Source organism: Ranitomeya imitator, chromosome 2 (genome assembly GCF_032444005.1).
Source record: "Ranitomeya imitator isolate aRanImi1 chromosome 2, aRanImi1.pri, whole genome shotgun sequence".
NCBI classification, from domain to species: domain Eukaryota; kingdom Metazoa; phylum Chordata; class Amphibia; order Anura; family Dendrobatidae; genus Ranitomeya; species Ranitomeya imitator.
Window position 1 is genome coordinate 84,589,654 of NC_091283.1, and position 21,242 is coordinate 84,610,895.

Below are 21,242 nucleotides of genomic sequence, written 5' to 3' on the forward strand. Positions count from 1 at the left end.
GTTAATAAAAGAGAGACAATTGTCATATGATGACTAAAAGAAGGGAATCCACATGTGATACATAAGAAATGGTTATAATGATATTCAGTTATGCTGCAAGATGTGTAAACAATACATCCAAGTGTGAGAGATAAAGATAGTAAAAAATATATAACAAAATATAAAAAAATAAATAATAGAAAAAAATATATAGAAAAAATATATTTCGAAAAAATAAAAATAATAATAAAAACCGTGTCGTGTATGAGCAGAAACCACTGTGTAATAATAGAAATAGAATAGATAATAGAAAAAAATATATAGAAAAAATATATTTCGAAAAAATAGAAATAGAATAGATAATAGAAAAAAATATATAGAAAAAATATATTTCGAAAAAATAAAAATAATAATAAAAACCGTGTCGTGTATGAGCAGAAACCACTGTGTGGTTTCTGCTCATACACGACACGGTTTTTATTTTTATTTTTATTTTTTCGAAATATATTTTTTCTATATATTTTTTTCTATTATTTATTTTTTTATATTTTGTTATATATTTTTACTATCTTTATCTCTCACACTTGGATGTATTTTTTACACATCTTGCAGCATAACTGAATATCATTATAACCATTTCTTATGTATTACATGTGGATTCCCTTCTTTTAGTCATCATATGACAATTGTCTCTCTTATATTAACTTTGTTTCATACATACCTTGCCTCCTTTTTTGCGTCCGGTTGTATTTTCGCTATTTTGCTGTATATTTTGTTTTGTACACTTTTTCCTCCAGCTACAGGCACATTACTGCTGTTGCCATTTTTTGCCCAGTATATATATATATATATATATATATATATATATATATATATATATATATATATATTTATAATAAAGGCATTTTAATATACCATACCTGTTTGGCATTATATTACCTTTTATTTTTGTTATTTATTTTTGGTCTTTAATTTGGTCATTATTATTTTCTCTATATATGAGTTTACTTCCTTACGCAGGGATCTTTCTTTGTTTCAAATCACCGAATGGTCTGCCATTCAGTTTTTAAGTAGTGGTCTTGTATACATATTGTGTATATATATATTTTTTCACTTGGACACTTATACACTATTTTGAGGTGATATTTATTATTTATTACTTCTTATTGTTTATTTTATATTTATTTTTGTCCTCTTGATCTGATATTCTCTGTTCACTGCTTTCTTTCTATGTTTATTTACAGCTAGACACCTCAGCCTCAGCAGCTGCCCACAGAGCAATGGTGCCCAAGGCCACTATACAGGAACAAGAGGCCAGTGGCCGAGATCCCTGGAGCATTAGAGGGGAGCCAGAGGGAATTATGCACAGCGGTGAGTGAAGTTTTCCCTGAGACACTGGAGGGTTGTGTGGATGTAAGACAGGAGCAGAACAGTCTGCAGCCCCCCTCAGGTCCACCCCTGCCCCCCTCCCAGAGTTACACATGCAAAAGGAACTTTACAAGCAGAGCTGTGTATTAGCTCAGCCTCAGCAAAGGAGACATATCCCATCCCAGAGCCAGGTCAGGGCTCTAACTACAGGCAAGATCCATGTATAGCAGATTCAGAAGGGAATAAGGCTGATATATCAAGTACTCCCTGCCTGTCTCAATTTCCTAGTAATACAGACCAGGAATTCTCTTCAGACTCTGCATTTACAGCACCTGATGATGCTCATGATAAATGGAGCTCATATATGAAACAACTTCCCACTAAAGAAGGTTTTAAATTGCTTATAGCTGAAGTGCGTGATGCATGCAGAGTGGAGATTGCGACTGTAAGGAGGGATATTCAACTTATTTCGCACAGAGTTGAGACCCTAGAAGATGACCATGATCATATGTACATATGTTTCTCAGCTCCATTCCATGGTTATGGCGCAGCATGATGCAATTTGTGACTATCTAAGACACCTGGAGGATTTGGACAATAGGGGTTGCTGACATAATATTAGGGTTCGTGGCTTGCCAGAACCTCACAGCGAGGAAAATCTTCCTAAGATTTTACAGAATATTTTTAACAAAATAATGGATGCTCCTCCTGCTCAACAGATCAAACTAGATAGGGCACATAGAGCACTACGTTCTGAAGGATCATTTCCACTGCCATGTGATATCAAATGCTGTGTCACAGATTATGGACTAAAGGAAGAAATATTATTCCATGCCAGGAGAAAACGGAACATTGAGTTTGAGGGAAATCAACTCCAGATCCTGCCGGACCTCTCCTGGGTCACTCTGAAAAGGAAGCGTCTGCTACGTCCTCTTCTAACAACCTTGAAAGATAACCAAATCATGGACAGATGGGGGTTCCCATTCAGCCTTAGACGCAGAAGAAATGGCCACCCAACCACCCATAGAGATGTAGCTGACCTGCACCAGTTTTGCTCAGGCTTAGAAATTCCGGTCCCAAAACTACCAAACTGGGAACTGACCCCCTCTGCTCTATCGCCGTCCCCAGCTTGGCAGCAAGTTTCAGCTAAAAAATGGCGTGCCTCCCTCCCGGTCCTATCTCAGGAGAAAAAACACCACCCTCCTAGGTGCTGATAGAAAATTAAGAGGACTATTTTGCCTGTGTTGTCAACATGAACAAACCCTGGGACTTGCACTATGGATCATCTTATATCTACAGAAATATGACCACATAAGATAGTACTGCCCCAATTGCAAGGCTGGCAGGGAGTGCAAGAAGGCACTCTAATGGCTCAGACTACTTGACATCTCCAGAATCTTCTAGTACATTTTTTTCCTGTTTTTTACCCCCGTATTGACATTTCCAGTTTCCTAATGTCAGTTCGCGCATCAGAGAAGGAATATGGTCAATGTGGGATTTTGACCACAGTTCAAAAAGTAATCGGGCTCTGGACTTGTTTTTGGAGTCTAATTTCAAATGGGGTCACACTTGGTAATGTGACCAACAGTTAGTTTGTTCCCTACTTTCCCTTCTCCCTCATCCCTTCTTGTCTTCATTCTTTTCTTTTTCTTCTCCTAGGTAATGGCATCATGTGTCTATCCCAGTATATAGTGGGCAGCTTGGTGGGCCACTACTTGGTCAAGAGAGGGGGCCAGTGGACCTGGAAGGGAGTGAGATTTATTGCTTCATCTCGTATATATTGTTTTTTTTTGGAGACAATGGCTCTATCATGGTGCATCTCATGTCATTAAATGTTAAGGGGCTCAACTCGGATGTTAAGAGAAGCCTCCTTCTACGAGAATTGAAGTCTTCAAAGGCAGATATTGTGTTTCTGCAGGAGATGCGCCATGATGGAACAGGATCCTTCAACTTTGCTAGGAGAAGATTCCCAATATTATATACAGCCACCCAAAATAGGAAAAGAGCGGGAGTGGGGTGATTTTAATTAGATTTTTTCAGCATTAAGGGACAGGCTTTCTGTAAGTGGCGCCCCAACCCCATTGACTTTGACGAGACAAACGAAGGCGTTCCGTGCGCTAATTCGGAAGCATGGCCTCTATGACCTGTGGCGTACCTTGAACCCGACAGCCAAGCAATACACATTCTATTCACATCCACACTCAACCCACATGCAGATAGACTCTTTCTTTGGCAATCTCTTGGCTTTGCGAGGAACTGCAACAGCAGACATTGGCAAAATTACGTGGTCGCGCCAGTTATACTGTATCTCTGCCCGGCCTCCTCACCAAGACGGGAATGTCATTGGAGGCTAAATGATTATTTACTCAAACACCCAATGTATAAAGCCAAACTCCAAGAACAGTTGGAGGATTATCTTACTCTAAATAAAGACTCTGTCTCTTCGCTCTCCTCAGTTTGGGAGGTGCATAAAGTTGTAATGAGAGGGAACTGCATTTCATTAGCATCACACTTAAAAAGAGACAGTAATCATCAACAGATGACCCTTTTGGCATGTCTCAAAAAGTTGGAACAAAGAATGTCTGTGCAACCCTCTAAACGTACACTTAAAAAATTGTTGAGGTAAGGGGTGGGCTGAGGGATCTCACTATCCAGAAAGTTAAAAAAATGATGGTGTATACTAAGCAAAAATACTATGAGAGGGGTAATAAGGCCCACTCTCTCTTGGCAGCTCAGTTGAGGGAGAGACTGGTTCAGGCTTTCCCCTTTGCCATCAAAAATAAACAGGGACACCTCATATATGACCCACAGAAACAAGCAAACATATTTAAGATTACTATTCCCGTCTATATTCATTACCCTCCACTCTACCCATAGACCAGATTGATAGATCTGAAACACTGAAAACTTACTTGGACTCCTGTCAATTACCAACCTTGAGTGCAGAAGCCCTTTTAACACTAAACAACATAATAACCAAAGAAGAACTAGAGAATACAATTAATGAATTGTCCCAGGGAAAAGCCCCAGGACCTGATGGGTTCACATATTTATACTACAAAACATTCCAGAAAGAATTAATGGCTTTTATGTTACCACTCTTTAATACCTTCATGACGGGTTCTCCCATTCCCCCCCTCTATGCTGAGTTCACATATCACAGTAATACATAAACAGGGAAAGGACCCTGCTGATTGCACCAGCTATCATCCTATATCCCTACTAAATGCCGATCTTAAAATAATTACTAAAATCCTAGCTTCTTCCGGATTTAATCTATAAAGATCAGGCTGGTTTTGTCGCTAATAGGCAAGCGGGTGATAACACTAGACGTACTATAGATCTTATTGATGGCCAATCTGGTCTTCTGCTCAGTTTAGATGCTGAGAAGGCATTCGACCGACTAAGTTGGCCTTTTTTATTTGCATGTTTACGCAGGTATGGCCTATTGGATCCATTTCTTCAGTCTATACAAGCTTTATATTTCTTGCCCAATGCTGTGGTTAAACTCCCCCATGCCTCTTCCTCTAGTATCAATATCTCAAATGGATCTAGACAGGGGTGTCCTCTCTCTCCCCTGCTGTTTGTCCTCTGTATAGAGCCCTTGGCTTCCAAAATAAGGAATAATCCAGATATCCAGGGTATTAAGGTACATGAGAGAGAGTTCAAGTTGTCTCTATTTGCGGATGATATTCTCCTCACCCTCACCAACCCACACATTTCCCTCCCCAATCTTCAATCTACCTTGACAGAATATGGACTACTCTCAGGGTACAAGGTAAATACAACAAAGACTGAAGCTCTCCCAATTAACTTACCGTGCGTAATGGTGGACGCTCTGAAGTAAAAGTTTAAATTTGCTTGGAAGGACACCAAAATTAAATATTTGGGTATTCTCCTGACTCGCTCTTACGACTCCCTTTGTAGACATAATTTTACGGCCTTTTTTCAAGAGATTAATGGGTTACTTTCTAGTTGGTCTAAACTTCCTCTCTCACTTTTTGGCAGAGCAAATGTGATAAGGATGTCTATTATCCTAAGTTCTTATACATGGCGGAGGTTTTGTAGGTGCCAATTGCATGAGTGGTGTTAAGGAGGTTTCAGACTGTGCTTCTTAATTTTTTGAGGGGTCAGAGAGGACATCGAATAGCTAAATCAGTCCGACTCCTCACATCAAAATCGAGAAACTTTGGATGGCTCCAGCGCATCCCAATTCATTGCTATGGGGAAATGGGAGTACATGCCCCTCAATGCCTTTGCTGGGCTCTATGGCATTTACAATGAAAATTTGCAGGATAAGCAGCAAGGCCTTTCCATTGATCTCCCCAAAGTCCCCTATGATCTCCTTCCTTCTTACACCCTCCATACCTGAATGTCTTACTGCAGCTATGACAGAACCATGGCTTCAAGCACGATTATTTTATTACACGGATATTGTATACCCCTTTAATAGAAATATTCTTCCTTTTCAGACTCTTAAAGAGCGGTATAAATTCCCACTTAGGACCTACTTCTCATACTTTCAAATCCGCCACCTGGCCTTAAATTTATATAAAAACACAACGTTCTCCACCCCCACTCCCTTTGAGCGACTCTGTAAAGGGAATCCCTCTACAAAGGGTTTGATCATGGACATTTATAGTATACTGTTCATTCTGCCATCAAACCCCCTTCCTAAACATGCTTACATGATAAAGTGGGAGAGATACCTGGGGAGGGAACTTCCACTTCCTATCTGGCAGGTTATATGGTCCAAGGCAGCTAAATCATCACCATGCATAACACAAAAGGAAAATCAGTACAAGATACTGATGCATTGGTATCATACACCAGAGGTTTTACATAATATTTACCCTGCCACATCGGATAAACGCTGGAGATGCCTGGGGGCTGTGGGCTCATTGCCATATATATTCTGGGATTGCCAGACTATATCCCCATTCTGGAAGAGAGTACAGGGGTTGATTTCTCAGGCGTTAGATGTAGAGATTCCTCTGGAGCCTGTGGCTTTTTTGCTTAATGTTCTCCCCGTGCCCATGACAAAGCGCCCTGGCAGGTTGCTCCTCCATATCCTAAAATCGGCGAAGTGTCTACTAGCCTCATACTGGAAGAAAAGATCAGCTCCCACTATGAAAAAACTCTGGATGAAGATTAAAGAAATGAGGCATCTGGAGAATATTACGGCCTGTATTAATAATCAACTTGATTCATTCAATCGCATCTGGGCTCCATGGGATGACTATGTAACTAGCTAACCAACTGATGTTACGTGCCTTTTTTCTTTCTTTCTGTGTCTTTTCCCCTCCCTGACTTTTTCCCTATTTCTTCCCTGTACCCCACCTACTCTTAGATGATACATTAGATGTTTGCCCTAATTTTAGTAGGAGCAGCAGTGCTGTGCACTGTGCCCCTGGAAGAAACATCTAAAATGTTTTGCATTTTTTGCATAATTTTGCTACAACTATACTTATGTTTATGATGCTATTTGTAGGAGAAAAAGGAAAATCTTTCAAAAATAAACAGTTTTAAAAAAAAGCTGCTGGCTATGTATGTGATCTGGTGATGGGAACTGTTAAAGTGAACCTGTCACCAGGTTTGTCCGATATAAGATACGGCCACAGCCTTTCAGGGCTTATCTAAAGCATTCTATAATGCTGCAGATAAGCCCCCGGTCTGTCCTGCAAGTGAAGAAAAATAAGTTATATTATACTCACCTGGGGGCGGCCCGGTCCGATGGGTGTTGCAGGTTCGGTCCGGCACCTCCTATCTTCTTGCGATGCCACCCTCCTGCTTCTTCATCGCTCTCTGACATCGACGCTCCTATGCAGGCGTACTTCTCTGCCCGGTTGAGGGCAGAATAAAGTTCTCCAGTGTGCAGGTGCTGGGAAAGATCAGAGAGGCTCAGCGCCTGCGCACTGCAGTGCTTTACTCTGCCCTCAACAGGGCAGAGAAATATTCCTGCGCCTGAGCACCGATGCCAGGGAGCGATGAAGAAGCAGAATGGTGATGTTGCAAGAAGATGGGAGGTGCCAGACCCAGACCTGCAACACCCATCGGACCGGACCACCCCCCGCGTGATTATAATATGACTTATTTTTCTTCACTTGCAGATCGGGCCGGGGCTTATCTACAGCATTATAGAATATAGAGTGTGATTGGTGAGGATGTGGTGCAGAAGTGGAATTTTTCCAAGAGAGGGTGGTGGGACTGTGGAAGTTTCGAGGGGTGGAGGCAGAGCTAGGGTGGAGCCTGGGCAGAGTCTCAAGGGGGCTCTGAAAATGTGACCAGTATGGGACCTCGAAATTCCTAGTGGCAGCCCTGCTTGTGAGCAGTAGATGGCAGCAGAGCTACAACTTAACACTTCTAGCTTCATGCTTCATATGTGCAATTTAAGTGTTCCCTTTTCCTCTGAGGGGGTACAAAATAGTTCTGTCCTGGTAGTTGCCATCACCAAAGGTAGCTAGTGCTGGTTGGCCCTCAGGTCCCTCCAAAACCTGTCACTGATGTTAGGGGGGACAGGGTTGGATCTCTCCCCTGGTTCATGTGCTCAGCTCTCCGGGTCCTCCCCAGCCTCCTATCCCACAGTTTCCACTCTCACATGCTCTACCAAATGTTTGCAGCTGTGGATACAAAGGTGTCACGCGCCTAAGCAGCACAGAGTCTCTTCAGCTCAACTCACAGCTCGGTGTCCTCTCTCGGCAGCTAAGGTGCGGCTCGGTCACAGATATGTAAGTTGGGGGCCACTTTGAGTGCGTCTGCCAGGTCTGCGTTGCGATGTGACCCCATCCAGTCCCTATTGATTTTCTTTATAGTGTTCTGGAACATGTGAATAAAGTGCAGTGAAATTGCAAAAAATTATTAATGGTAAAATTGACCTGGCAATATAGAAAAAAAAAAAAAAATTAATCAACTCACCAAGGTGAATCATGGTAATTTGTAGTTCATGTGGTGATGGAAGGAATCAACAGGACCAAGTAAAGCAAATACAAAAAGTTAAAATTCAAACAAAAATTAAATATTAAAAAGTATTAACATGTCATCAAAAAAAATGTCAAAAATCAAACTGGAAGAAAAAGAGGGTAGGGGGAGCAATAAGGAAACATCATGTATTTTGGACAGGCATGTCCTTATTCATAGGCATATTTTTTTTTAATGACACATTAATAAATGTTATATTTTATTTTTCATTCGTGCTGCAATTTTTCCATTTTGTATTTGCTGATGTGGCAATATGATTCCCCATGTCAGTACGAGTACGCAGATACCAAACATGCATAGTTTATTTTTTATTTAAGTGGTGAAAAAAATTCTAACATTTGTATGAAAACATTTTTTTTGCATTTGTCTCTATTTTCTGAGACCCTTTTTTTTTTTTTCATTTTTTTGGATCTGGGGCTGGGTGAAAGCTTTCTATTTTGTTCCCTGAGCTGATATTTTTAGTCATACCATTTTGCGGTAGATATGATGTTTTGGTGCATTTTGTTGAAATGCTGCTGGATCCAAAAATACATAATTCTGGTGTTTATATTTTCCCCTCGTTACGCCATTCACTGATCTGGTTAATTTACTTTATATTTTGAAAGATTGGACTTTTCTGAACGCAGAAATAACAAATATGTAATTTTTTTTTTGTTATTTTCAGTGGAGCAAAAGGGGGGTGATTTGAACTTTTGTCGTTTTTTTTGTCATATTTTTTAAATCTCATTTTTTTCACTTTTTACTGTATTGAATAGTCCCCTCAGGAGACATGACATTGTGATCATCCAATCGCCTGTGCTATACATAGCAGTGCTCTAGCACTGTTATGTATAGCAAAAATCGCGATCTCCTATAAACGCTGGTGATGAGCCTGCTGTTCACAGGACTATTGAAAGGACAGGCACAGGGGTCATCTGAACCATCTGAAGACTCCCAGCTGTCATGACAACCCAACCTCACCCTATGACTGTTAAAATAGTTAATAAACCTTTACATCCTATTCTTTTTTTTAATATTTTTTTTTTAAATAATGAAGTTCAACGAAAAAGTAATTTAACAAAACCTAAAATTATAGGTTGCAAAGTTGCACATGTAGATTTTCAACCAGTGACAAACATGAAAACAACAGGAGAATGGTTTTGGAATGTACAGTATCTACAGTAGATGCGTAAAACAGTTATTCAAAAAGAGGCCTTTTATATTAAGGTAAAGGAAAAAAAAGCCTACATGCCTTTATAAAATAGGATGGGACTAGAAAATCTATCTAGAATTACATTCCAATTGCAAGCATATGAAACTCACTGCTGTATTTGGATGGCGTATGTAAGTATCTAATGTTGGACTATTGGAGCAGGGACAAAAAAATATTTTGAACAACGTTTATACTTCAACCCCTTTCTGACATATGTCATAATAATGACCTATAGACCAGGGACATATTATTACTGCATGGCGATCGTACTCGCACACACGGCTATGCACGGGTGATTGCCGCCGGGTGTCAGCTGATCCTGACAGCTGACACCTGGGAATAAGTGCCAGGAGGGGCCACGCACTGCTACTGACACTTTAGCCCCCTAAACGCTGCGATTGAAAGTGATTGCAGCATTCTGAGAACCGTCAGAGGGATGACAGCCCCTTTGCCTTTGGATCGTAGACCTCGCAGCGTAACATGGGGTCCTGATTGTTTCCATGGTGACTCGATGTCGTAAGGACGACATCCTGGTCACCAGAGCTAGGAAAGTAGCTGATCATTTGCAGTGCATGATCAGCAACTATCCCTGTCAGTGCAGCACTGACAATTTGGACAGCTGATGCATCCCCATGCTATATAACAGATCAACCTGCAAACACTGATAGGCACATAGTGAAACAAAGTAAAACAGTTATAAAAAAGCACCAAACAAACAATGGTATAAAACTCTGACGTACCTTTTGCTAGGGTTTGGCAGAATGCACCAAATATAAGAGTTAGGTGCATTCGCAACTCAGGGTCCACCATGCAGAGATGGAACCTGCTGCTAAGCATTGGCGGACAAGATGACAGGTGAGCACCAGAAACACGCTGGTTAAATGTCACCCCGTGTGAACAGCAGCAAACTCTGTTAACCACAGAGCCGCAGTAATAAACATAAAGGACACTGTTCCCTGTTAACTGTCACAGGGCTCAGCATATTTAGAGCAAGTGAGGTCTCTAGGCTCAGCCCCTAGAATGCTGGGGTTAGAACCAGACAAGACCAACAATGCACATGGCATCGCACAAGCGATGCCACTACTTTGGCGCTGTCTCTAGCTCTAATCTCGCCTGAACACATGCACAACCAGAGGGTAGGGGATCATTAGGAGCTTTCACCAGAGACTATCATACATGCATACAACTCATATAACATGGTCTATACTAGAGCATGACCATGAGATCCTTTTATAGCTCCCTGTCTGCCAGGACAATGCTAGTGGACCAATCTGGACTAGCTTGAGGACCTGATCACCTGAATGCTGACCACCAATGAAAGGTTGTCTCACGGCCATGCTAGGAAAGGCAAATCCTGGACTTAGTCCCAGGAACATCTGCTCGCCGCTGTCTAATCCTGCTTGCTATAGCTGAACCTGGAGAGGCAGCAGCAACCAAACGCACAGCTTGAGTCTGAGCAAGACACTGAGACTGACATCTCTGCTGAGCAGGATCCACTGCAGCCATGACTAAATTGGAGACCACAGGAGAAGACATGGCTTGAGATTTCTCCTGTGCAGAGGGAGAATCCCAATGCCTAGAGCCCCTCCTAGAGCCCCTCTCCCCATGAGCCTCGCCAAACTTGAAACCCGCAATAAGCTGAGGAGCCCGAATGTGGTCAATCGGCTCCCAGGTCCTATCTTCTGGACCACCTTAGAGCCGAGAATGGCATTTTCATCAAAATTATTCGCAGATGCACTCAACATCCAGGCAGATGACTCTGAAAACTCGGACATGTCAACGGGTTTCGAAAGTGAAACGTGGAAGGTGTTGGTGATACCCAGGCACGCAGGAAGAGCCAAATGATATACCACAGGATTTACCTACTCTAGGACTTTGAAAGGACCTAGGTAGTGGGGAGCAATCTTAGTGCACTCAACATGCAGCCTGATGTAACGGGGCAGAGAGCCACACTAAGTCACCAGGAGTGAAGATCAGAGTGGGTCACCGATGCACATCAGCGGAGACTCTCATTCTCTCCTTAGAGGCCCAGATGGCATTCTGCGTTTGGTCCCAAATGTCATGGGCCTCCACGGCCAGTCTGCTACCCTAGAGTCGGTGGATGACATGGGCATAGGCACAGAGACACGTGGATGCTGGCCGTAATTGAGGAGGAAAGGAGGCTGATCTGTGGAATCGGCAATGGCATTGTTAATCCCAAACTCCACCCACTGTAGTAAGGATGCCCAGTTATCCCACCTGGTGGAGTCAAAATGTTGCAGATATGTGATCAGGGTCTGGTTGGCCCTCTCTACCAAACCGTTTGTCTCGGGATGATAGGCTGAAGAGAGATTTAACTCACTAGCAGAGGACAAAGCTCTCTCCTGTTCTGGTCCGATTGGCATCGCGGTCCGGTCCGGGGGCCTCCCATCTTCTTACGATGACGTCCTCTTCTTGTATTCATGCTGCAGCTCCAGCATAGATGTACTTTGTCTGCCCTGTTGAGGGCAGAGCAAATTACTGCAGTGCGCAGGCACCGGGCTTCTCTGACCTTTCCTTTCGCGGCACCTGCGCACTGCAGTACTTTGCTCTGCTCTCAACAGGGCAGACAAAGTATGCCTGCGCCAGAGCCACAGCGTGAAGACAAAAAGAGGACGTCATCTGATGAAGATAGGAGGCCCTGGACCGGACCATGACTCACATCGGACCCGAAACGAACCGGGACCGCCCCGGGGTGAGTATAATCTAACCTCTTTTTCTTATCTTTCAGGATACATTGGGGGCTTATCTACAGCATTACAGAATGCTGTAGATAAGCCCCTGATGCCGGTGAGTTTAGCTTACCTTCGATTTTGGGGGTGACAGGTTCCCATCAAAACAGGAGAAGAATAGGGACCATCTGGCCTGGCAAGAGTTCAAGCGCTAGGCCATTGGCAAATATAGCAGATTCCTGTGGTCGGTGAACACTTGGAAGGGGTTCCATGCCCCCTCTAGGAGATGTCTCCACTCCGAAAAGTCAGCTTCATAGCTAGCAGTTCCCTGTCCCCATGGAATAATTCCTCTCCTCTGGTGTGAAGGTCTTAGAAAAGACTTTGAACATCCCTCTGTAAGAGGATGGCTCCAGCACCAAAGGAAGAGACATCCACCTCCATTATAAATGGCTTATCAACATTGGGACGATGTAAAATGGGAGTGCAAGCGAAGTGGGATTTTACAGATGTAAAAGCCTTGGAGACCTCTTGCGACCACAGCTTAGGATTAGCTCCTTTCTTGGTGAGGGCTACTAGAGAAGCTACTAAGGTAGAGAAGTGGAGAAGGAACTGACGATAGTAATTGATGAACCCCATGAACCGCTGCACCGCTTTAAAGGAATGGGGTTCTTGCCAGTTCATCACAGACTCCAGTTTGGCAGGATCCATGGCCAAACCCTTGGCCAAGATGATATAGCCCAGGAAAGGCAAGGACTCCTGCTCAAATATACACTTCTCCAGCTTAGCATACAGAGAGTTAACCCGTAGGAGTTCGAAGACCTTGCAGACATCTCTCCGGTGGGAATCTATATCTGGTGAATAGATGAGAATATCAGCCAGATACACTACGACTGAGATGGATAATAGTTACTTGAAGATGTAATTCACAACGTCTTGGAAGAAGGCTGGGGCATTACAAAGCCTGAAGGGCATCATCAGATATTCATAGTTGCCATCCCTGGTGTTAAATGCCGTCTTCCATTCGTCCCCCTCATGGCTACATATCAGGTTATATGCACCACGCAGATCTAGTTTGGTAAAAACCCTCGCTCCCCGTAGCCTATCAAAAAGCTCAGAAGTAAGGGGTAGAGTGTATTTGTTCTTAACGGTTATGGCATTAAGACGTCAATGCATGGACGTAGTTCCCTATTCTTCTTCTATACAAAAAAGAACCCAGCCTCTGCTGGAGACCGTGACTTCGTAATGAACCCTCTTGCCAAATTCTCCCTAATATGTTGGGACATAGCCTCCCTCTCCAGAAGAGATAGTGGATAGACTCGACCCCGGGGAGGCTCTGCACCTGGCAACAGATCAATAGGGCAGTCATAGGGGTGATGAGGTGGAAGAGTCTCTGCAGTTTTCTTGGAGACCACATCCACGTAAGATCAATAGTGTTTGGGGAGAGAAGTTAGATCTACGGGCATATTATGCCATTGTGGACTTTTTCTGTAGATTTGTCACCAAATGTCACAATGCAAACTGCATGCAACGTTAATAAAACCTGAAAAGTCTTGTGTCATTATTTTTTAAATCAATTCATGTCTGGATAATTGTGAAAGTTTTTCTGCCTATTATTAAATGGGCCATTTTTATATACTCATAAAACATTCAAGCCAAGATGTTGCAGCGACATAAGTTTTTGTTGAGAAATCTGCTGACAGATTTACTTTAAATGTTTGATATACAGTAAATTCACAAATTAAAAAGACCGATAAAATTGTTTCAGTGATTAATAATACAATGCCTTTTTGATCTTACACTCAGAAATATTTGTTTTCACCTTTTTGGCTACTAAAGCTACTAAATGACAATGATTTTTTTGTATGGTTTATTTTTTAAGGAGTAAACATTTCCTATTTTTAATTATGGATTTGATTATTAAAGAAAAATGCCACCCTGTTCATTGAATAGTTTTGCATCTTTTCATTGACTGGAAAGATACACCAAATGGAAAAAAAACTGTACACATGATTGATCAACTAGCTGCAGAAGCTCACTTATTTTCAATGTGTTCTGTTTCTATGCTAATTCTGCAAGTTCTGTGCTGACTACTGATTTGGTAATATTACCCTATCTATGCTGTGCTGGAGGATCGGTAGCACATTACTTGTTCGCAGTAATGTGCACCTCTTGGGCTGAATACATTTTAGCCTAACCAATAGATACATTTACTAATGCAAAAACCTATAAAATATTCAGTAGTAGGCATTTCTTAATAATTTTGTCATGAAGTCATTTGCATTCTATATACAATGTACGTCGTTACCCACCACATTGTTATTGCATATATTTATGTAATCAGTGCACACACTTTCTTGCTTCTACATGCAGTGAAGATTGAAACTCTCTGAAACCCTACTTGGTTTCTAATGGTACTGTGTTAAAGGATGAACATCTAATGGATGATGCCATGATTTTTTCAAAAAGTCTTCGAGTCTTCATGTAAGATTGAATTTACAAGCAGGTACAAGAGAGCCCCCAGAGATGTATGGATGACATATTACAACTTTATACAACTGGAAGGTTTAATTAAGCCTATGCTACTTGCTTGATGTTAAAAAATGCATACAATACACCAGTCTAGTTTAACCTTTTTTTTCTTTTTCGTGACTTTATTTTTCAATAGATAATATGGAACAAACCACTTTTCTTTTAATGAATCAGCATTAAATGGGTTGTCTGGAAACATGCCATTTACAGCCTATTCATAGAAATAAAAATAGCTAATGAAAGGGATTAGCATAGTTAAATGGTACATACAAACATGTAGTATATTAATATATCATGGGAAATGATAATTTAAGTACAGGACTAAATCAGGACCGATCGTCGTACATGACATGAACATGATGAAGGTTTGCAGAGGCAAAACGCGCGTTGGGGCAGGCGCACAGGCTTCGTGAGCTCTTGCTGGTGTTACTTTTCAGGTACATTCATTATCATGGTATCACCTTGGAATGTAATGTTTGGGCTGTTACTCCATATCACTTCTCCTTTGGGGATTGCTGTATATGAGGATACTTAGTTCTTCATATATTATCTGACACCTTACCATCTGATTTTTTTTTTGTGGGGTTCTCCTATATGTTCTTACTTTGCAATATATGCTTCACCATTAATGCTTCAGTATTGTGGGATATGTTAGCTCCTTGTCCTGTGTGTCCTATGCACATATCTTGTGTGTGTGTTTTTGCGCATGCTATTTGTCCACATTTTCCTGTGTCTGTTACACCATTTAAAAAAGATGTTATATTTTTTTACTCTATATAGAACTCTTTGATCATTTTTTCACTCTCCTCCCCCTGTTCAACCTATTCATAAGAATAGATAAGAAATATGAGATTGATGGAGGACCAAGCTCTGGCATCCCAACGATCACCTGATTTCTCCTCTGGTAGCTCCTGAATCTAGCAAAAGGAATGAGCAGAACTCTAGAGGTCCATACATTGTTTAGTGCCCGCTGCCAAATACTGTTGTTTATCTCCCATTAATTTGAATGGGAGAAAAACTAGATTATTAGGCAGCTGGAAGTGAACAATGAATGAACTTGCAGCGTGCCGATCCATGCTTGCTTTTATCGGCCCACTGCTAGAGCAGAAATCAGCTGATCAGTGGGGGGAGATGAACTCACTTTGATCTTACAATGAATCCCTATCCCTCAGTAAGTCCATCAATTTTTTAAACCCAGATAACGTTTCCAATCTTGTGTAATGTCCTCTACTGGATATTGTATACTTTGTTTAAGTTGACCTCATTATTGGCACAGGGAAGATGTGGCGGGCCAAAAGATATGAGTGTTATGCCAGTGTTCACAATATCATCTGTGCCACTACATTTCCATTTCTCAACACAAAACTTAGGAATGAGCGCGTTAATGACCTTCGATGACGTCGCGGCTTGTGATTGGTCGCTGAGTGGTCACATGACCTGGTGACAACCAGGGCGCGTCCGAGGGTAAGTATATCAATATTTTTTATTTTTATTCTTTATTTTACACATGAATCTTAATCCCGATACCGATTCCCAATATCACAAAAATATCGGAACTCGGTATCGGAATTCCGATACAGCAAATATCGCCCGATACTTGCGGTATCGGAATGCTCAACACTACTCAGGAGTGTTCTGGCACCCTCAATGTTGAAGAAAAGCAAGTTGACAGATAGCTAAACTCTTTCCTATGGCTGCATTGAAGTACACACAGGGGGTCCTTTACAACTTTCATTGATAGGATCAGTGTAAAACTACAAGAAAAATGAAAGTGCTAAGTACAAGGCATACAATATATCTAAAGTAAATAGCAATATGTATGGTACAGGACATTCACAGAGTAATTACACAACATGGCAAATAGTGTAAATATCTCTAATAGCAGAAGACTACTATGATATAAAACATGCAGAATAGAGTAGCTACATAATACAATATGGTGAGCCCGAACAAGGAGAAAATAATAACTCACCGACTGTACTATGTGGAGGTTAGCAACCAGATGGGCTGAAAATCAACATTTGATGATAAGCATGTCAGCATCCATGAGGCCAAAATGGCTGCTGAAGAAGAAGGGGGCAAGGCTAGTGCAAAGGCTGATGGGAAACTACGGAAGCCTTGATGAGCAAAGATTAATTACACAGTAACCAATGAAATAGGAAGTAAAGCTGTAATTAGAACATTGTCAACAGATGGTGCTATTGAATAAGTTATCACAATACAGTGATCCAATGTTATCAATACACTACAATTCAATATTATAAAGCATTGTAAACTGATTATATGCATTTGTTTAAAGGCATGACAAGGAGAATAGTGAGGAACAATACTAGTCAAAAGGATTAACCACTTTTAATGAGATGACCCTTTTCTCCAAAATACACATAATGGGCAGCAGCAAATAGGTCTATACAACAGGGTGGAAACTTGAACACGTAAGTTCTATAATAAGGATGAGTAAATGGATCATTATGCTAAGGGTATGTGCACACGTCAGGATTTCTTGCAGAAATTTTCCTGACAAAAACCGGACATTTCTGCCAGAAATCTGCATGCATTTTTACAGCGATTTTACCACGTTTTTCACATGTTTTTGATGCGTTTTTTCCCAAATGCATAGAATTGCAGGAAAAACGCAGAAAATCCGCAAAAATAATGAACATGCTCATTTTTTTACCACGATGCGTTTTTTTTCATGGAAAAAAACGCATCCATGTGCACAAAACATTGCAGAATGCATTCTAAATGATAAAATGCATAATGTATGCATTTTTAATGAGTTTTTATAGCGTTTTTAGCGCGAAAAAACCTGAACGTGTGCACATAGCCTAAAGGTTGCTTCAGGTTAGATAAAATGAAAGAAAAGATGCGCATCAAATCAATAGAAGTCTTTGTCTTTTTATCTGCAAAGTCGATCATTATTGTCTTGCAGGATTCAACAAAACAACAAACAACATATTGGTCCACTTGTAACCAATCTTTTTCTTCAGCCTAGCAATTTTTTTTTTCAAATAAACTCAGTGTCCATTAAGCATTGCAAGTCATCCAGAGGAGGCTTATTATTTCTACAGTCTACAAATGTTCATATTGATCCAGCTTCTCTTTTATTAACTCAATATTTTTGCACCATCTTTACTTTTATGCTTTTAGAAATATAGAAAAAAAATATTCTACTTATTCTGGTAAACTTATCTCCAAGACTGCTGTTAGGAGTAAAATATACTTCACTAACTTTGAATATATGCCATGTACAGTGTGTTGTGTGAGTATTTAATAAATGGACCCATTTTATGTATGTTTTCTGGTGAAACTCACCTTCAAACATTGCGGATTTTTGATGTGAATTAGAAAAAAATGTGCAACTTCTAGCATTTTCATGCCAGTCCCATCCAGATCTACCAAAATGAGTGAAGCATGCGTGGGATTGGACAAGGCTAAGCCAGGCCATCTAATTCAAGAAAAGTTTCAGCACCTTAGTGGTTTTACTTACTCTAGAAATGTTAATCCAATTCCTGACAGAAGCATATTTCTGCCAGATGATGCACTTAATTAGTGATGAGCGAGTGTACTCGTTGCTCGGGTTTTCCCGAGCACGCTCGGTTAGTCTCCGAGTATTTATGACTGCTGAGAGATTTAGTTTTCCTTGCAGCAGCTGCATGATTTGCGGCTACTAGACAGCCTGATTACATGTGAGGATTCCCTAGCAACCAAGCAACCCCCACATCTACTCAGGCTGTCTAATAGCTGTAAATCATGCAGCTGTGTCAACAAAAACTAAATCTCCGAGCAGTCACAAATACTCGGAGATCACCCGAGCGTGCTCAGGAAAACCCGAGCAACGAGTATACTCGTTCAACACTACACTTAATTCATTAAGTGGCATGCATGGCAAGTGAATTAGTTGAATCTTATTCCAGTGGCCTCATTTAATGACATTAAAGACTGACATGTAAAACTCCAATCTTAATGATTTGGTGCAGCGGTCTTTGCCAAATATGCACTTAAACCGACAGCATACTAATCTTTTACTAAGCTTTGTAAATTTGACAAATTTGTTATATCATGAGCCAAGGTGTAAAATCAAGTTTTCTGGCCCTGTGAAAAATCTACAATATTACGAATATTAGGAATATACTCACCCTCGGACGCGCCCTGCTTCTTTCCGGCAGCCTTCCTTCCTAAGAATCAGCGCTTGAAGGACCTTCGGTGACGTCGCGGCTTGTGATTGGTCACGTGAGCGGTCACATGGGCGGTCGCGCGACCAATCACAAGCCGCGACATCATCTAAGGTCTTTCACGCGCTGATTCAAAGGGAGGAAGGCTGCCGGTTAGTACCAGGGCGCGTCAGAGGGTGAGTATAGCAATATTTTTTATTTTAATTCTTTATTTTACAATTAAATATGGATCCCAGGGCCTGAAGGAGAGTTTCCTCTCCTTCAGACCCTGGGAACCATTAGAAACCCAATGCACTACATTGGGTTTCGTGTTTCGGCCGACCCCGACCCCGACTTTTCTATAAGATCGGCCAATTTCACTCGACCCGACTTTTGAGAAAGTCGGGTTTCGTGAAACCCGACCCGATCCCATAAAAGTAAAAGTCGCTCAACCCTAGTCACCACTTCTAGATTATGGCTTGCAAATATTAATATAAGATACTGGCCAAATACTGAATGTGTGAATGTGGCCCAAGGCAGAGTATCACAGAATCATATTATTTTGCAAAAGCTGGCAATGTTGCTCCATACTCCAGGATACGTTGAACAAAAGAGAACGGACACATTTGAAAAGCTATGACATTTTGTAATGTGGTCAATGTGGCAGAGGGGCATTAGTATCATTTTAGACAACATAATTTAAGTCTAAATATTACCATCATAGCCTTTATAGATGCACCTCAATATGAGAACTGTGCAAAACATAAAATGGCGAGCAGACTAACAAAGGTAATAATTATATAAGCGAGTTATGGTCAACTATGTACAAAAAAAAAACAAGAGTAAGAAAATATAAAGTAATATGCAAAATATATGACATACAAAAATATATAGAAAACATTTTTATCATTTACTACACGCACATTGCAAATCATTGCAAATGCTAATGAGCAACATAAATAGATGAACACAACTAAAAATTAACTTGAAAATGGATATACATATAGAAATATCCTATGTGACTAGCCAAAATAAATTAAGGAATAAAACAGTATGCAGAAAAGCATATATATAGATCACCTGGAAGGATACTCTAATATAAAAGGCCATATTCACACATTTGGTGTTTGCTCAGTGTTTTACATCAGTATTTCTAAGTCAAAACAATGAGTGGGTGAAAAATACAGAAGTGCATATGTTTCTATTATACTTTTCCTCTAATTGTTCCACTCCTGGTTTTAGCTTGCAAATACTGAGGTAAAGTACTGACCGAACACTGGTCATGTGAATGTGATATTAAGTGCATATTGGTTAAACATCAACATGCCAAAACCCAAACTAATAATGATAATAATAATGGTATGTGCTATCCCTACTGGCATTCTGGTGTGAAGAAGGTCCCCACTGCAAATCAGGGTGACTGCCCAAGGCAACCTATTTCATTTTATCTGATGAAGCAGGGTAAAATAGGCATAGAAACATCTGACACTTGGTTAACATTTCATTACAAATTCTTGATTAAATGGAATTAATCACCAGAGTTTGTCACCTAATATGAGAACAGCAAATTGTGGAAGCGGAGATGCTGATTCTGGCAATGCATCACTTGCTAGGCTGCTTAGTGTAGCTTTGAAAAAAAAATCACTGTTTTATCAGAGGACTAATCAACCTGCCCTCATATTCATGAGCTTTACATAATCCTGCCCCCACCACTGATTGGCACTGATTTCCCACACCGCCATCTTGCGACTGCAGCTTCTGACTGACTGGAACTCAGAGCTAACTGTCAAAATCTCTCAACGTGGGAGTATGAGAGCCTTATTCTGGCCTTGTTCTGGTTTTCATAGACTTCATAGAAAAGTGCACTTCAGCTTGCCAGACAAGTAGTGGAAAGGTCCAGGAGGTCACAAAAAGCAGAAGACATTAGGAGCGGTGCTGAGAACCGAATACGATGGTGGCTGGTAAGTAAATTACTAGGTGGTGGGAACTTAGGTTAGGCTGGGTTCACATTACATTAGGGCAGTCTGTTGGACGGACTGCGTTACACCGCGGCATAACGTGGTGTAACACAGTCTGTTAATGCTGCCATTAATCTCTTTTTCAGGTGCATCGCTAGTGCATGCCCAAAATGGGCGTGCGCCAGCGATGTGCCGTCATTAAGTGATGGACCCTGGGGGGCGGGCTGCAGTGCTTCCGTGTCCGTCACCGCTAGCGCAGATAGAACATCTGACAGCTCTATCTGCGCTAGCGCGATCATATTTCAGCACTTTTGTTAACGCAGCCCGTTTAACGCATGTGTTGAACGGGCTGCTGTTAACGCAATGTGAACCTAGCCTTAATGATACCAGTTTT

General features: G+C 41.2%; 1 long non-coding RNA gene across 1 annotated transcript in view; it reads left to right on the forward strand.

The window, feature by feature from the left end:
• The window catches only part of LOC138667211 (uncharacterized), a 70,441-nt gene extending 49,687 nt beyond the window's left edge, over nt 1-20,754 (forward strand). The window contains exons 2-3 of the long non-coding RNA XR_011318647.1: nt 1,224-1,350; nt 20,738-20,754. This is a non-coding gene — a long non-coding RNA (uncharacterized lncRNA). The remainder of the gene's footprint in view (nt 1-1,223; nt 1,351-20,737) is intronic.
• Nucleotides 20,755-21,242: the final 488 nt, after the last annotated feature.